We start from the raw sequence: 18,896 nt of genomic DNA, 5'->3' as shown, positions 1-18,896 counted from the left end.
GTGTATATATATCTATATCTATATATATCTTCTTACTATATGTTCCATTCTGTGCATCCAATGAAGTGGGCTGTAGCCCACAAAAGCTTATGCTCAAATAAATGTGTTAGTCTCTAAGGTGCCACAAGTACTCCTGTGCTTTTTATTAATATTATAGGCATATACAGCAATTAAAGTAGAATCCTCTGTTTGATCTTGCACTCCCTTACTGCTTTACACCATGTGCAAAAATTAGCTGATGTCCTGCAACTAGAGGGGCAAGTGATGTTACAATGTTTGGGTTTTGAAAGACACATCACTTGGTATAGCATGCATGATTTTTTATGTCCTCCTTCTTTTTAAGTGGGCTGTTTTTAAACCGTTCCATTCCCTTGCACTTCCTGTTGCATGAACTATCTCTACCTCTTTTTCAGCACACAATGTCCCTGACAAAATTGTGAGAAACTAAACACCAAAAATAGCCCAAGAAAATCTTTGTCTTCACTTGATGTCTTTTCTATCAAACATCTGGATTGTCGGTGTGTAAACTTGGTCAGATCATCCACAAGTTGGCAAGTCTGAAGTTGTTCGTGCTTGCATCTTCAGTACTTACATTGCATAAATACAGGTGTTAACGTGTAAAATTATTAGCTGTAGCCCTGTTCGTGGTGTGAGGAGAGAACATTAGGTGAGGGATAGAAAGAAAACATGAAGAATGCATATCACTTTTAGTTTTTTTAAAGACCCGCTTTCTAGTGAACTGATCATTCTTTTTCCTAGCCAGGAATGTAGCTAAGATCAGACTAAAACCATTCTGCTCACAGAGTGTTGGTAGTGATTAAAAAGCAACCCCTAATTTAGAGAAAGGACTTCTGCTTTGTGGAGAAATTCTGATATCAAATTTAATCTCTTCCTGTAGTTCTAGTCGATGGACTGTTTGGTGTTACTCGGCAGAACGTCAAAGCAAGCAAGAAGACATTCTATAATAACTATAACTCAGGGTGGGTTTTTGTTGTATGTTTTTTGTATATTTTGAGGGTGCTTTTTTTTGTGGTGATCTCTGTTATGCTGCCCAAAGTAGAGCTTGGGAAGGCCATTCTCCCATGATCTCTGTGGGAGGCAAAAGATAATGTTTAGTGCATGAGAATGGCCTTTTGGGACAACATCCTTATCTGGTTATCTGACTTACATCTATAAGATTAGAGCCGGCCTTTCTATGAACCATTGTACATTCTGTAGTGTATCCATGTTAAGAACTGGTGTTCAAAACTGCATGGTAAAAGCAAAATGATCCTGTTAAATATGACCGTCTCCATTTACTGTCATTTTAAATCATACATAACACATTACTGGTTACCTCCAGGTCACTTTGCTCTCTAAGCACACACTGTCTTATTATATGTTCTGTGGCATCTCCTATGAGCAGAAACTGCAGCCTCTCTTTTAACTCACAACCAACAACCAAGCTGTCACTCACACAAATTTGACTTGTCTCTGATAAGAAGACAGGGGCAATGTTCTCTCCAGAACCCTCATGTACCTTCCCTCAAAATAAATTAAATATGGCAGCCACTTCTATATGGCAGCTTTTAAAAGCAAATTGGACCATGGAGGGAAATATACAGATAATAAAAGTAGACTATATCTCAGCTGTAGTCTAACTCTCTGAGCACCTAATCTTGCACTATAAAAGCTCTCTAGGTGCCCAAGTTTCTGTCTCTGGGTATGCGTACAGCTGCCTCAGTCTAGGCACCTAGACACCCAGTTCATGCTATGCCCCAGTGCTATCCAAAACCAGGGGTAGATAAGTGCTCCTGTTCCTATCTTGCCCATGGGGCCTGATCCAGTAGATGTATTCATTGGCAGCTTAACTCATGTAAGCGGGGGAATAGTCCCGCTATTGTGGGGAACTTTCCTGGCTTCTGCACTACCCCAGTGAAGTGGGCTAGCGAAAGGATCTGAGTCCTCACTCCCACTTCCTTTACCCAGAGTCCTCCCTGCCCTTGAGGACTCCCCTTCCACTCTCCTGTCTGGCAGAGTCCTTGTAACCCCAACAAGGCTGGGCCCAGGATTCCTGGGGGGGCTCAACCCCCAACCCTGCTGTGGTCACCACTCCAGGGTACTCTCTTTGGACTGGGCACTTCTCTGACCCACTGACCATTACATACAAGTTAAAGCAAATGTAAGTTATTTAATGAACAATTAATTTTAAAAAGGAAAAATGGGAAAGGTTAAAGGAAACACATCAGCCCGCTCTCTGGCAGGGAACATCACAAACAGTGTCTCTGGAATGTTAGGGCAGTTCACCGTCTGTTCCTTGTAAGTCCCAGGCCTTCTTCTCAGGCCCTGGCTTTGCTGTAGGGATGCTGTGGGTTGGATACTTGCTCTGGTCGTGGCCACACGCTCTCAGGCTCTAAGTGGTAGGATCATAGAATATCAGGGTTGGAAGGGACCTCAGGAGGTCATCTAGTCCAACCCCCTGCTCAAAGCAGGACCAATCCCCAATTAAATCATCCCAGCCAGGGCTTTGTCAAGCCTGACCTTAAAAACTTCTAAGGAAGGAGATTCTACCACCTCCCTAGGTAACGCATTCCAGTGTTTCACCACCCTCCTAGTGAAAAAGTTTTTCCTAATATCCAACCTAAACCTCCCCCACTGCAACTTGAGACCATTACTCCTTGTCCTGTCCTCTTCTACCACTGAGAATAGTCTAGAACCATCCTCTCTGGAACCACCTCTCAGGTAGTTGAAAGCAGCTATAAAATCCCCCCTCATTCTTCTCTTCTGCAGACTAAACAATTCCAGTTCCCTCAGCCTCTCCTCATAAGTCATGTGTTCCAGACCCCTAATCATTTTTGTTGCCCTTCGCTGGACTCTCTCCAATTTATCCACATCCTTCTTGTAGTGTGGGGCCCAAAACTGGACACAGTACCCCAGATGAGGCCTCACCAATGTCGAATAGAGGGGAACGATCACGTCCCTCGATCTGCTCGCTATGCCCCTACTTATACATCCCAAAATGCCATTGGCCTTCTTGGCAACAAGGGCACACTGCTGGCTCATATCCAGCTTCTCGTCCACTTCTCGTCTACCCTTCTTCCCAGTATCGCCCCCTGCCCTGTCGGGGTTACAATCCAAGCCTGGCCTGCAGAGCCTCTTGGCTGAGGTGTCTCCCTGTGCTGGGCCCACTGCCCAGGGTCCCCCTCGCTCTCCCCAGCTGCTCACCACACCCAGCTCCGGACTGCTCCAGCCCCAGCTTCACCACTGCTGCTCTGCCTCCAGCTCCCTGGGCTGCTTCTTTGGCCCCTCTGGGTCTGGTTGCTACAGCTCTGCTCCAGGACAGGCAGGTCTGCTCTGCAGGCTGCTTCTGTGACTCTGCTCCCAGCACTGACCTGCTTCGTGGGCTGCTTTTCTGGCCCCTCTGACTCTGGTTGCTGCAGCTCTGCTCCCAGGGCAAGTCTGCTCTCTCTGGGCTGTGCCTCTGGCTTTGGGGCTGCAGCTCTGCTCCCAGGACAAGGTCTGCTCTCTCTGGATCTGGCCCAGCTCTGCTCTCCAGCTTACCTTGGGCCCCTGCTTTCTCCTTAGCTCGGCCCCACTCTGTCTGACCCAGGCAAAATCAAGCTCACACGGAGGATGTGTGACCTCCCTGACCTCCTGACTGCCTGATTAGCCTGCTCGCCCTGTCATTCAGGCTGACCTGGAGCATTGGCCTCTCCCCATTGTTCCTGGGGACTATCAGTCTCAGGGTCCTGGTTTCCCGTAGACTCTTTCCCTTTTAGTACTGGGAGCTCGCCAACCAAAACACCCCCACTGAATGTTACTAAGGGGGCAACAGTCCCCTTACACTCAACACAACACAGGCCCACTTTCACAATCAAACTCATTCTTAATTATAAGCCCTGCAGAAAATACAGCATGGAACATTGTGGAAAATGATATTACCAGAAAGTGTCTTTCTTTTTAAGGTCATCTGCAGGTATTTCAGAGATCATTTTAACAAAACACTTACAATTGTATGTAAATATAAAGCACGTTGATTACTCCAGTTTAATAATAGTAAGAAGCAAAGAATCAGTAAGGAATTTGGATAGCTGATCACTGTTTGAATATAAGAAAGTTTCCTGCCTTGGTAGCTTTTGGAAGCTGAGCAAATCCTGAGATATTTTTTTTTACAGCTGGGAATATAATGTGTATTACAAGACATCAGTCTTAGTTATTTTATGACTTTGCTGATTAGAGTTCCTATAGTAATTACTATGACAAGAAGGGTACAACAGAAGATAAACTGTTAATTTACAATCTGTCAGCTGACCAAGTGTCATATAATATTGAATTGTCATATAATATTGAATTGAATCATATAATATTGCAATCTGTGATTTGCAAATGGACCTGATTTTTTGAATTTGCTAATTTGCCATGGTAGATAATATACCAGTGTGTACATTTCAAAGGGAGTGCATTTGATTAATCAGCTCTAGTGTAATGTTGCTTTTGGTGAGTTGTTTGAGAAATGATCAGATCTGCAGAGGAGTGATCACTTTTGGTTCAATCATAACAGCTGAGGGCAAAGAAGTAGGGGGAAAGAACAGAAAAAAAAAATGGATAGAATGTGAAGGAAAAACTCTTCTTCATGGAAATAGACTTAGAATCTGCTGTTTCTGGCAGCATTTTTTTATATTAACAAATCTTGCAGTTTAGCCAACATTAACCTTATGCCCTGCTCTTCTTTTAAAAGTTCTTGAGGCTGAGTGGACAAGTTGCTGAACACCTTCAACGTTGGTATCATTCCTACCAACCAGATTTGAGGGTGCCCAGTACCCTTCAGGTTTGTGTGCAAGGTTTGTAAAAAATAAATAAATAAATAGTAAGTTAAGTGTGATGTACTCAAGGATGAACATATATGTTAATTTTAAATCAATTACCCTAAGCAAAATTACAACACTTACAGAAAAGTCCTTTAGTATTTAACATAGGGTTAGTTTCATCCCTATTAAGTACTGTAGAAGTTTTCTACGGTGTTATACTTATATGCAAGACTGCTGAATCCTGTTCAGGGCTCTTGATACATCACCATAATGCAACTTTAATTGTGACTGTCTTGCTCTAATAATAAAATGTGGCAAAAGAATATTGATTAAGTTCTTTTGTCAGAAAGTGATATTATGTTGTTTAAGCAATTGTTTTCGGTATGGGATACCTGACATTTCTTATTTATACTGTCTGAAGTAAAGATATTCTATAGTAGTTTACTCTAGAAAACAATGCATCTCATGACATCATGGAAAACCCATTATTCATTTCTTTGGAAAACAAAAATTTACTACTGTTATCTGTGATAAATTGAAAAATAAGAATACAGCTTTAATGCAGGCTCATTATAATTGAAAAACAGAGTTCTATGCAGACATGATTACTTTACAGAGGAGTGATATGTGGCACAATGCTGAGGCATCCTTTAAATAATGCATGAATTAATGATCAATTACAATCGTGCTCTGGAGGTGGTGATGAAAAAGAAGTGTAGAAATAGTTTTCTGGCTTTACATATGCTTTGAGTACTGAAGGGCTTCAAGTTAAAATCAGCAACTGCGTAGACATTATTGGATTAGACATTTTTTCAAGTCACAAATACTGTCTCAATGATGACTTCAGAATGTTGAATATAAACTATAAAGAATGATAAGTACTGAATGTTTTGTAGACCGTGATGAGTTATTGAATTTCTAGAGAAGGTATGAAAAGTAAGGGTAATCATAAGTAAATCAAAAATAAAATATACTACATGCAGTATATAGGCACACAGAAATGCATTTTAATTATCTTAAGAGGTAAAATTGAAAGCATTGCTTGAAATGCTACTGGAAAGTCCCGTTGATTCCATTAGAATTTCCACTGGTTTCTTCTGATAGTTCCAAAAGCCAGTAAACCAACAGAATAGTTACTCTGATTCAAAACCGAGCTGCCAGCTAGGACAAGAAGAAAGCAGTGGAACTTCTTCAATTAGAGATTTTGAAAGGGATGAGGGGATTTTAATAGGAGTTCCGTGACTAAATCTTTTTCTACCATTTTGAAAATGTAAGAGGAAGAGTTAGTTTTAAAAGGGGGGGGGACTTTGAGGCATCATTGTGCTTTAATCTTTATATTACAGTTTCCCTAGGTAAGTCTACATTGAAGTTGGGAGGTGTGATTCCTAATGCAGGTAGACAGATTTGCGCTACCTCAATTTAAGCTAGTATGCTAAAAACAGCAGTGTGACATTGCGGCCTGGGTGGCAGCTTGGGCTAGCCACCTGGGTCGAAGCCCTCCAGATGCTGTGAATCCAAGCTCAGGTGGCTAGCCCAAACTGCCCCTTGTGCCACAACATCCACACTGATATTTGTAGGAACTAGCGTGAGTCCGTCTACCCATGTTGGGAATCACACTTCTCAGCTGCAATGTAGACACACCTCTAGAGGCAACCAGCTTGTGGCCCCATTGTACTTAATGCTATACAAACGTATACTAAAGGATAGTTCCCGCCGCGTAGAGCTTACTTAATCTTTGTACCACACATGATATGAAGTATCATTTCTAGTTCTTTGGCTATCCCCAGGCTATCCATAAGTTCAAGAATGAAAATTAAATGTCCTGCGCTCCTAATGTACTCCAATGCAGAGGTCACATGGTTGCAAGTAACAACGGGACTCCCAATGGCAGCCTGACAGCAGGGTCATGTGCGCTATTTGTTTATTTACTGTTAGTCTAAATCAGTGGTTCTTAACCTTTACTGCAGCCTGCACCCCTTTGGTTCTCAAAATATGTTCTTGGACCCCTTATCAAAAATCAAAATATATTCTCGCACCCCTTATCACAAATCGCTGAAGTAGGTCAGTTCTTTAAACCTAGATATATTTTTTGTTTGTATATTACAGTAATTGTTACAAAATGTATAATGTTAATAAATACATAGGTTTGATTAAATGAAGTAGTTGTACTTACATGCCTGTGCTTAATTTGTGTTTTCAGTGATTTACCTTCTCAAAAAATCTGGCATGTCTCGCACCCCCAGAAAGAGCATCTCACACCTCCCAGGGGTGCATGCACCCCAGGTTAAGAACCACTGGTCTAAAGGGACTTTTCTTCAATATTCCTTGCAGCCTAGAATGAATGGTTTAGGCTGGAAATACATGTAACCTATGCTAAAGATATTCCTGTATAGATGGGACCACTGTTGACTGAAGTTAAAACTAACCTTGTTAGTGTCCCATTTAAAGGAAGAATGAAAAAGAAAATATTGAATTGATTGTTACTGTAACAGTTCAGTTCTGATTCAAAGCAGGTGTTTGAAATATGAGATGTCTCTTTTGGCATGGTGAAGGGGAATCTTCCATTGACCTTGAATGGGATCCTTGGTTCATTCAAACTGAATGCAAAGTCAAGTAGGATCTAAAGTGTATAGGATGTGTCCATTGACATTTTTGCAGTTCTAAAGATCAAGATAAAATATCAGTGGAACTGTTACTGTTTTACTGGGATATCATTTGTGACACAGATAAAATACTATGGGAAAGAGTTACTGGCCTGCATATAACTATACTGTAGCTCTTATGGTGGGTACCTCTGCAATAAAAATCTGTTTTCAGATTGACTCGAATAAGAGCTAGCTGAAACCTTAAACTAATCCTAGATTCTGAAACAAACCAGAACTTTTAAGAACAGGGAGGAAAAATCTAATAATCTCCAGCGCCACCGAAAAGCTCTCTTACTTTTATCGCTAAAACTGCGTGGCCTGCAGCCATGGAAACTTTTCTGTTGGACTCTGGTGCTAATCTGAATAAAAGTTTTATATATGGTAGCATATAGCGCATTCTGGTACTGTAACCTCCCATAGTCCTGTCTCATTCAAATAGTATCCTGTGGAAGTGCAAAGAAAGTCATGGACAGCTGAAGCTCAAATGGGTTACATAAGTATGTATACATGTCTTTTTGCTTATTCAAGTCTCCAAATAGTCTGTACAACATACACATTTGATTTTTTTTTAAGCAATAGTGGATGGTTCATTTAAGCTTTTGAATGAGCTTGGAATCTATCCTTTGATCAGAATAACACGTGGGAAAGGAAATGTGGGGTCAGCAGCCACCATACTGTACTGTTGTGTACTTACAGAATAGCACCATAACTAGGAAGAAAAGATGTAATCAAGAGGAGCCCTAAGGGAGGCAGTGTGGTCTAATGGGAAAGGGACTGGACTGGTATTTGATAGACCTGGTTTCCACTTGCAGTTCTATCATTGACACATGGTATAACTTTGGGCAGTTCCCTGGACCTCTGTCTCTCAATTTCACCCTCTGTAAAATAGAAGTAATGATAAATACAGATCATTATCAAACACTTAGAGATCTCCAGATGAAAAGCACTATATATATGCTAAGTATTCTTCTTACTATTGAATATGTGAATATTATATACTATACTTCTTACTATATGCTGTGCACCCATGGATGACCATGAGCCACCCACCTCTATTGTAATATTTTCAAGTTTAGTTGTAATAATCTCTTGACTTGATTCAGGCAGAAAGGATGTTTGTTGTCCTGCCACCAGTGCCATCTGGAAAAGAGATTTTCTGCAAAGTGAATGTACCAGCACTATGTGGCAGGGATGAAAAGTGGTGACTCATCATTCACATAAGTACTGTGCTTATTGTAACTGCCAAATACTGAGTCATGAGTTTTCTCCCATATTAAGCATTTGCTGCTTCCCTCACTCTTCAAAAAGCAGCTGGTGTCAAGAGAAAGAGGAGATGAGTTAATCATTGCAGTGGTTAAGTGGCATACCCCTCTGACCAGGGATGAGGTAGCTCCAGACAGGGGGCCATATTATCATTCTTTTCTTGCAGCATCATGATGTAGGGTGAGGATAAAGAGGGCAAAACACCACCCAGTCATTTTGAAGGCGGGGAGGGGGGGAAGATATAGGGAGGAAGAAGTTATAGGGCACAATGTCCTACTTGAACTCTCTACTAGAAAATCTATGACACAGAATCAACACTTATGTACATAGTTCACTGTTAATGGTTTCAGTAGAATTGCTAAAACCCTGCAAGAACCTCTGAAGTTAATATTTCAAGTGCCAACAGTATATGGAAATGAATGAATAAACTAAAAATTATAGTGTGGTACCACAAAGGCTTTGGGGGCAAATAATCTTACTGAATGTACAGTAAGTAACAATTACTAAACAATGGGTCATAGCATAATTAAATGGCAAAACACAGCGTGAGATCATTTTGTGGCAGAGCATTCACAAAACAAACAGAAAACCCGGCTAACTGGTTTGGTCTTATCACACACAATTCCAGGGCCCGCATCATTGTAGATTCTAGCCATACTTTGCATGGATTAAAGATGGATCAGATAACCTTTCTAATGTTGCAATTTAAAATGAATAGCAGTTATTGAGCAAAACCATAGTGTTTTATGGAATAAGGATATTTTGTTACATTTCATATTTAAACATTTTTGAAGGTTTTTCCTGAAAAGAACTTCACTTTTTCATAATGTCATGGGCAGCTCTGCAAGCAACACGTAAGTATATTAGCTGTAACGTTCTCTTAAATAAGAAAACACACACGCACCACCATCATGTCCATAAAGTTGTGGTGATACTTTCCTAGGGACATATTCTGCTCTCAGTTTTTGTTTTAACTTGGCATGAATTTAAGCACAAGTAACTGAAAACAGAATTTGGCCCTTAATATGTATGTAATATAATGCATAAATAAGGAATTGTTCAGGAATTAATGTTTGACTCAATACATTTTTCCTTTGCATTGCACTCAATCCCATTTTTGTGAATTATTACATTATCCACTCTGCTCACTTCATAACCATGCCAATGTTGTTGTTTTTCTCAGTTTTTTGTTGTTTATATGATGATAGCACCCAATTCTGGCTTGGGGTTACATTATGAATTACATATTTTTCCTTTTTTATGACTTAGTTCCTTCATGGACAAATAGCATAGTTTTTTTTTTTTTTTTTTGAGGTCTGCTATCACAATTTCCCTTCAGGAAGAGGGAAGGGAGAAATAACCACATATGTCAGATGTTAATCACATCATTAAACACACTTTTGGAAGGCTCTGAGATTCCACAATGATGGGCGAGACATAAAAACAGAATAGAATACAATACTTGGCAAAAAGAAAAGGAGTACTTGTGGCACCTTAGAGACTTATAAATTTATTTGAGCATACGTTTTCATGAGCTACAGCTCACTTCATCAGATGCATTCAGTGGAAAATACAGTGGGGAGATTTATATACATCGCGAACATGAAACAATGGGTGTTACCATACTCACTGTAATGAGAGTGATCACTTAAGGTGAGATATTACCAGCAGGAGAGCTGGGGTGGGATGAACCTTTTGTAGTGATAATCAAGGTGGGCCATTTCCAGCAGTTGACAAGAACGTCTGAGGAACGGTGGGGGGGTGGAATAAACATGGAGAAATAGTTTTACTTTGTGTAATGACCCATCCACTCCCAGTCTCTATTCAAGCCTAAGTTAATTATATCCAGTTTACAAATTAATTCCAAGTCAGCAGTCTCTCGTTGGAGCCTGTTTTTGAATTTTTTGTTGTTGAAGAATTGCAACTTTTAGGTCTGTAATCGAGTGACCGAAGAGATTGAAGTGTTCTCCGACTGGTTTTTGAATGTTATAATTCTTGACGTCTGATTTGTGTCCATTTATTCTTTTTCGTAGAGACTGTCCAGTTTGACCAATGTACATAGAATCATAGAATATCAGGATTGGAAGGGACCTCAGGAGGTCATCTAGTCCAACCCCCTGCTCAAAGCAGGACCAATCCCGAGCTAAATCATCCCAGCCAGGGCTTTGTCAAGCCTGACCTTAAAAACTTCGAAGGAAGGAGATTCCACCACGTCCCTAGGTAACACATTCCAGTGTTTCATCACCCTCCTAGTGAAAAAGTTTTTCCTAATATCCAACCTAAACCTCCCCCACTGCAACTTGAGACCATTACTCCTTGTTCTGTCATCAGCTACCATTGAGAACAGTCTAGAGCCATCCTCTTTGGAACCCCCTTTCAGGTAGTTGAAAGCCGCTATCAAATCCCCCCTCATTCTTCTCTTCCGCAGACTAAACAATCCCAGTTCCCTCAGCCTCTCCTCATAAGTCATGTGTTCCAGTCCCCTAATCATTTTTGTTGCCCTCCGCTGGACTCTTTCCAATTTTTCCACATCCTTCTTGTAGTGTGGGGCCCAAAACTGGACACAGCACTCCAGATGAGGTCTCACCAATGTCAAATAGAGGGGAACGATCACGTCCCTCGATCTGCTGGCAATGCCCCTACATATACATCCCAAAATGCCATTGGCCTTCTTGGCAACAAGGGCACACTGTTGACTCATTTTCAGCTTCTCGTCCACTGTAACCCATAGGTGCTTTTCTGCAGAACTGCTGCCGAGCCATTCGGTCCCTAGTCTGTAGCAGTGCATGGGATTCTTCCGTCCTAAGTGCAGAATTCTGCACTTGTCCTTATTGAACCTCATCAGATTTCTTTTGGCCCAATCCTCTAATTTGTCTAGGTCCCTCTGTATTCTATCCCTACACTCCAGCATATGTACCTCTCCTCCCAGTTTAGTGTCATCTGCAAACTTGCTGAGAGTGCAATCCACACCATCCTCCAGATCATTTATGAAGATATTGAACAAAACCGGCCCCAGGACCGACCCTTGGGGCACTCCACCTGATACCGGCTGCCAACTAGACATGAAGCCATTGATCACTACCCCTTGAGCCCAACGATCTAGCCAACTTTCTATCCACCTTATAGTCCATTCATCCAGCCCATACTTCTTTAACTTGCTGGGAAGAATACTGTGGGAGACCATGTCAAAAGCTTTGCTAAAGTCAAGGAATAACACGTCCACTGCTTTCCCCTCATCCACAGAGCCAGTTATCTCGTCATAGAAGGCAATTAGATTAGTCAGGCATGACTTGCCCTTGGTGAATCCATGCCGACTGTTCCTGATCACTTTCCTCTTCTCTAAGTGCTTCAGAATTGATTCCTTGAGGACCTGCTCCATGATTTTTCCAGGGACATGGCAGAGGGGATTGCTGGCACATGATGGCATATATCACATTGGTACATGTGCAGGTGAATGAGCCTCTGTTAGTGTGGCTGATGTGATTTGCAAACTGGATACAATTAACTTAGGCTTGAATAGAGACTGGGAGTGGATGCTGTTGTTCCTCCCACTTCATTTATCACCCCTTATAAAATGAGTTCAGTTGATGGGCAGAACCTTTCTGAGCACAAGCTCAGGAGCCAAGGCTACAACATTTGAGCCTAAAGGTTTCTTTTCCAGGGCTTCTTGTGAGAATAAAAGAGACACTCACAAACACAAGATCCTCTTCAAAATATACTCCCTGAAGAAAGATCCCTCTCCGACTAGTCCAAGTCGGGGTGAGTCCTCATGTACAGTTCTTAAGGACTTAGGCCAGGATCCAACTCTCACAGAAGCAAAGTGCTGGTTTCTTTGTTCCCTTGGGAGGTGGATACCTCAACATTTTTTCACAATTCCTCATAGTCCCAAAGTTTGTCTTTGACTTCAAAGTCAGGAAGCCCTCCTGGGGGCTCGGCTCAGCTCAGCTGAGCTTGCTGTGTCCACCAGGGAGCTGATGTCATGTTAATATTGCAGTCTCCTATGATTTTACAGTGCAAATGATCTTCTGCAATCTCTGATGCAAATGAATAGCCTGTTTTCCTTGTCTATGGTTACACCTGGCTTAGTTTGCCATTGAGCCAAAGAGGTTTTTGTGTTCCTCTTTGTCTGGAAAAAACTCTTTTGCCTCCTTTTTTAACCCTCTCAAAAACATACCAGAGAATATCCCTAATTTCACATACAGGATTGTAATGTACATTTCACAGTGATATTAATAACCCTAGTGTTACCAGTTTTTAGATGATACATTACAAGATTCCTTTTAAATAGCTATGACAACAGTGTGTGAGGTGTATTGTGTGTGAGGTCAGGTCAGCTGAGTTTTACTGTTACATACAAGGAAACACTTTGTCATCTGGGATTGGGTGCTCTTAGGGTCACAAAGTAACCTCCATATATCTTTCCTGCAAAAAGCAAGTTAAAGCTCAAATTCAGCATTCCTGATATGCTCTAACTCTAGAGCCTTGTAAAAGCTCCTAAGTAGTGCCTTGTTAAATTACTATTCCTTCATTTGGTGTGTGTTCTTACTCTCTTTTAAATGATAGGATCATGCAATTTCCCCCTCCTTCTTTATCTTTTTACTAAACCCATATTCTGAGTTGCTTTTCTGCACTGTTGGCTGAAGCTTAATCCAACCAAAATGGTGATGATGCTGGTGGATTTAGGGAAGCAAACAAAAGATATGACAAAGATTATGCCTGTCCCGCTGACTGAGGGTGTTTGCCCACTCCTCATTTGTTATTTGTGGTGCAGATTATGAGTTAGGTGAGTTAGAACTCAATTGCTGGATGATCAGGTTTCAGCAGTAACAAGGATGCCCTTCTTTCTTTATGTGTGGTTGGGAGATTGTGGCTATTTCTTATGCGATGCTGACTTCACTTCCATCATGTATGCCGTTGGTGCCTCAAGATTAGTCCACTTCGGTGTGCTTATACGCTGGGCGTATACTTCGATCCTTTCGGAGACTGATGCAGAATATGACAGCCTACAAGTTCAATGAGGTATCTCACTGCAAGTAAATGATACAAGGGTTCTATGATTTGTGTTGGTTGCTTGTAGGTTTCCAGGTAGAACGTAAGTTGTTTTGATTTTGACCTATAAACCTACATAGCTGGGCACCTGCCTACCACAGTGATGGTCTTTTTTTCTCTCAGTTCAATAAAGCCAGAGCTGTAAGCCCAGCCACTGGACCTCTCTGTGCATGAGAGAGGAGGCTGCTGGTAGGGCATTCTCAGTGAGAGCCCATCAGCTTTGGAGCTCACCTCTATTTGTGTTGGAAATAGCTTGTTCACCTTCAGGAAACCTTGCCAAACCCACCAGGGCTTTTGAAGAAGGGTTGTTGTTTGAGGGTAGGCTGTGTGGGTTTTTTCTTACTAATTGGCTAGTTACAGCCAGTGTATGGAAAAGCTTCTGGATGATTTGTTGTCATATTTGTGCTTTTTGTTAAATAATTGCCAAAACTGCTTAGAGGCTGGGACAGGAACCTTTATTTCTATTTTATTTATTTTGATTTATTAAAATAAATATATTGACAGCTATAGCCCTTTCCTGATCAGTATATTTTCTGGCTGATTTGTTTTATATGCACAGTACCATCTATTATGGTCCAGTGGCTTCAGATGTAGTATTTTATCCTATTTATTTGTGAGCATCCCACATGAGACTAGGTTAAACTGAGGGCTTCTCTCAAACCTCACAATAATTATTCAGAAACACATTGACCCGTCTTGTAGAAAGACATGAGTCAAGTGGCTCTAAAACTAGCCACTTTTCAATTCAGTCAGGTTTTATTTTTGCCTGTGTTGATTTCATAGATAATAAATAATAGTAACATACCATAGTTTCATGGCACTTCGAACAGATGAGCAACACAGACATATAAAGACTTTTAGGCTTTTGTGTTCTTTCTTGTTATTGTGAGTTTATTTACATAAATATTTTTGTTTGGAGAAATATATAGATACATAGAGTTTAAGGCCAGAAGGGACCAGTAGATCATAGAATATCAGGGTTGGAAGGGACCTCAGGAGGTCATCTAGTTCAACCCCCTGCTCAAAGCAGGACCAAGCCCCAATATTTGCCCCAGATCCCTAAATGGCCCCCTCAAGGATTGAACTCACAACCCTGGGTTTAGCAGGCCAAGGCTCAAACCACTGAGCTATCCCTCCCCCTGCGTCTAATCTGACCTCCTGCATATCATAAGCCATTAAATTTTACCCAGTTACCCCTGTACTGAGCTCAATAATTTGTGTTTAACTATAGCATAATTTGTATTTGGCTAAAACATATCTTCTGGAAAGGCATCCAGTCACAATTCGAAGACTTCAAGAGATAGAAAATCACTGCTTCCATTAATAGTTTGATCCAATCATCCTCGCTTTTAAAAATTTGTGTCTGATTTTCTGATTTGAATTTGTCTGGATTCCAATTCTATGCATTGGTTCTTCTGAAGCCTTTCTCTGCTACATTAAAGAGCCCTTTAATACCTGGTGTTTTCTCCCTGTGAAGGTGCTTTTAGACTGTAATCAAGTCACCTCTCAATATTCCTTGTCATAAACTACAAAGATTGAGCTCTTTGTCTCTCACCGTAAGGCATTTCCTTCAGCCTTGAGTAATATTTGTGGTTCTTTTCTGCACTCTCTCCTACTTTTCAGCATCCTCTCTTAAAATGCAGACACCAGGACTGTATGCAGTACTCGAGTATTGGTCTCATGAATGCCATGTACAAAGGTAAAATCACTCCCTACTCCTACTCACTATTCACTAGTTTATACATCCAAGGATTACATTAGCCCTTTTTGCCACATAAGAACATGTTATTTGCAGACTCCAGAACAATTGTCACAGACACCCATCCCCAAAGAGCTCTGGCCCACTGTCTGAGAATTGCTGAGCTAGCTCTTTTACTAGAAAGGACTAATATGGAAAGGGCTTTACTGGAAAAATCTCACATCATTCATAACCTTTCAAGCAACAGGCTTACTGAACTTAACAGCACCACTTCAAGAAGACCCTGTCACCATATTTGTTGTCATTTTGATACACGATTGCTATAGCAAGCCCTGCATTTATTTCTTGAGACATATTCTATATCTTTGAAGAGCTATAGAGTGAACCCATATACCCTGGATAACTGGCTTAGTCTCACAATGATAAACATGTCCATCTTTGACGATCATTCTGTTCCTTTGGAATGCATGTGATATGATTGCAGATGTCATGCTTTGAGTGTATAATCAGTATTTCCATGATCACAATATTAATATGGTTACATACACTGTGAACCCTTTGAACTCAAGTAAACTGAAAGCAAAGCACAAGTTATGTTTTACATACCAAATTTGTGGTTTCTCCTAAATGTATGTCTTACGTTATGCAAGTTGCTTGTTATTTCAAATTAAGGTTTATGTAGCTTATAAAATACCTGCATACAATGTTTTCAGTGATAGGTAATTAGTGTAAGGTGCAAAGTTTGGTTTAAACAAATAATCTTCCTTTGTTTGCACTTCCTATGAGACAAAAATCTAACCATTCATCACCAGATTTCATATGTGCAGTAATCTTTGACAACTTCAAACTGTCCCACTATTTCAGCTGTCAATTCTCTTAGAACAGCTTTTTATTAGGGGGCAGCTTTGTCTTAACCAACTATTTGAAGATCCATTCCCTGTGTAGGGAGTCATCACGTGCCAGTGAGCCACCATAATGTCTCGGCAATATCTCTCTCAGCACGTGTTGCAGGGGATGTGGCAAGGTCACACCTAAACTTGGCTGATAACCCCTGGGGGCTGAGGACAGTAGCACACATTAGAACAGCTTTTTAGGCATTTTCCACCCTCCCCCCCTCCCCCATTACCACTCCCTTCGATCTTTCATTGAGCTCAGGTAGCCTGGAGAATATGGCCTTAAGTGTTCATTAAAAAATATAAGCAAATTATAGAAAATGTTACACTCTCACTTCATGAAGTTAGACTCCACTGTGTAAAATTGACTACGACCAAAGAGGGTGCATTTCCATTTACTTTACTAGAGTTGCATCCACTTAGGCCAGCACTGAATTCAGTTACTAGATTTGTAGAGTCCAGATAATGATATTTTTATATGAATGTTAACTGATTTTAAATATAATAAAATAGTAATGTCCAGCTAAGGTATAGACCTTGGCCAATAAAATGGCACCATTGTTCTATGTTGTATGTGGCAAAGTCATTTTATTAATACGGATGGAAGGAGAATTGTGATAAACCCACCATCACATTCTAATCTAAAGCTATCTATTATATTTCATGAGTTAGTTATTAGTTGAATATAAATTACAGTTTAAAGCTGCAAAATCATTTGGTTTGAGCTGGAATAAGTTTTTTTCAGAACCACTTATTGAAGTCCAAGAAAAGGCCTTTGTATTTCAAATACCTTGTTACCATGTAATAGGATGACGTACATCTTCTGTCTGCGAAAACCACCAGAGTATATATAAACTATGAACCATTCTATTTAAGGTCTTGTTAGGGGATTACAAACAATCTTTTCACAGCTTGTCGCTCCATTTCAGCTAGATACTTGGTCACTTGGTTATATTCAAGTGATCCTTCTGACTGAATTCAGTTGGGCCTAGACCTCCTCCTCTCCTCAGATGGGGCCGCATCTTGTATGCACTGAAGAAAATGGGAATTTATCCACTGGCTTCAGTAGATGCAGGACCAGGCTCATGTTCACCAGCACATCTGCCTCAGTCCAGTTGGAACTTCACTCATAGGGCGGTCTCCTCTGAGACATGCTACCACCTGAAACAGTATGAAGTTGTGGTCACTTGTTGGACTGTCAGCAGGGAGGAATGAACCCCATATCCCTGGCTTTAGACGTATTAGCTCAAACAATAGAGGCTCAGAGACCCAGGTCTGTAAGCTCAGAGACCCAGGTCTGTAAGCTGACCATTGTATCTCATAAAAAAATATAGAGATAGGTGATGAAAATGATTGGAGACATGGAAAGGCTTCGCTCTGAAGTGACCTGGAGAAGATCTGTATTGTTTAGAGAGAGAGGAGATGAGTAAGAAGGGATGTGACAGAGGTGTACAAAATAATAAAAGCTTGATAGAGTATTCATGTTTTCTTTTTCTCATACTACAATAATAAGGGGATATTAAAGGAAAGTGAAAGGCAGCAAAACAGAAGAAAATACTTTTTTGTTCAACCATGCACAATTAGCCCCTGGAATTCGTTGCTACATGTTATTGAAGCCAAGAGCTTGCCAGGATTCAAGAAGATATGATATTCATATGATTGAGAGCATCCACAGTTACTTTTTTTTTTTTAAAAAAGTCCTCAAATTAAGAGGAGACAGACCCTCCATGCCTCAGAGTAAAAGCCAATTTCTAACTAATGGGATTAGGATGAAACTTCCCGTACAGTCAGATTATACCATAATTGTCCATTTTGTGGTTACTTTGACCTTTCTCTGAAACATCTGGTACTGGTCACTGTTGGAGACAGAATACTAAATAATGTACCACTGCTCTTTGCTGGTGTGGCAGTTCCTGTGTTCCTAAATTGATTGCTTGGGAAATAACACAAATGAGCTCCTCACTGTGCCCACCACTGTTTGTGCAGATAAGCGGCACCTATTGAATTTGCCCCTGTGCAGTGGAGTGCAGAAAGTAGATCAAATGAACCATCTAAGCAGCAAGCCGTGCTGTGGAATGATATTAGGAGGATTATTTGCACCATTGAGGAGCAATTCCTATCCACATTGTTGTTGTGCTGATAGTAATTTACAGGGAGGGAGATGGTGATTAGTCTTGTTTGAAATCAAGTGTAATCCAAACAGTCATAACACCTGTGCACCATTGGGAGCACATTTGCGTATGGTTGTGAGGTGTGTTACAGACAAGATAGAGGGAACAAAGGGTGATTATCACATCAGAATTCTCAAATGAATGCAAGACCTAATAGACACAATCTGCATGTGGCCCTGCCCCAGGTGGCAACACTGGGGAGTCATAGCCTTGCCTGCTTTCACACATTGTTTTTTGTCAGCAACAGTCTTACTCTTTTTCATTAGAATGTAAAGAGCTCGACTTATTGAATCAAATTCATGAGACAGCAAATCGTTTGTAAAACAGCTGTAATCCACAGCCTTTAGTTTTCACATTCAGACTTCAAGGTTACATATATACTAAAACTA

The 18,896-nt window shown here is 40.8% G+C and overlaps 1 protein-coding gene across 12 annotated transcripts in view; it reads left to right on the top strand.

The window, feature by feature from the left end:
* KLF12 (KLF transcription factor 12) overlaps positions 1–18,896 on the top strand; it is a 370,074-nt gene that overhangs the window by 216,513 nt on the left and 134,665 nt on the right. The gene's annotated exons all lie outside the window — the stretch shown is intronic.

Source organism: Lepidochelys kempii, chromosome 1 (genome assembly GCF_965140265.1).
Source record: "Lepidochelys kempii isolate rLepKem1 chromosome 1, rLepKem1.hap2, whole genome shotgun sequence".
Lineage (NCBI taxonomy): Eukaryota > Metazoa > Chordata > Testudines > Cheloniidae > Lepidochelys > Lepidochelys kempii.
This window is presented reverse-complemented; position numbering and strand designations above follow the sequence as displayed.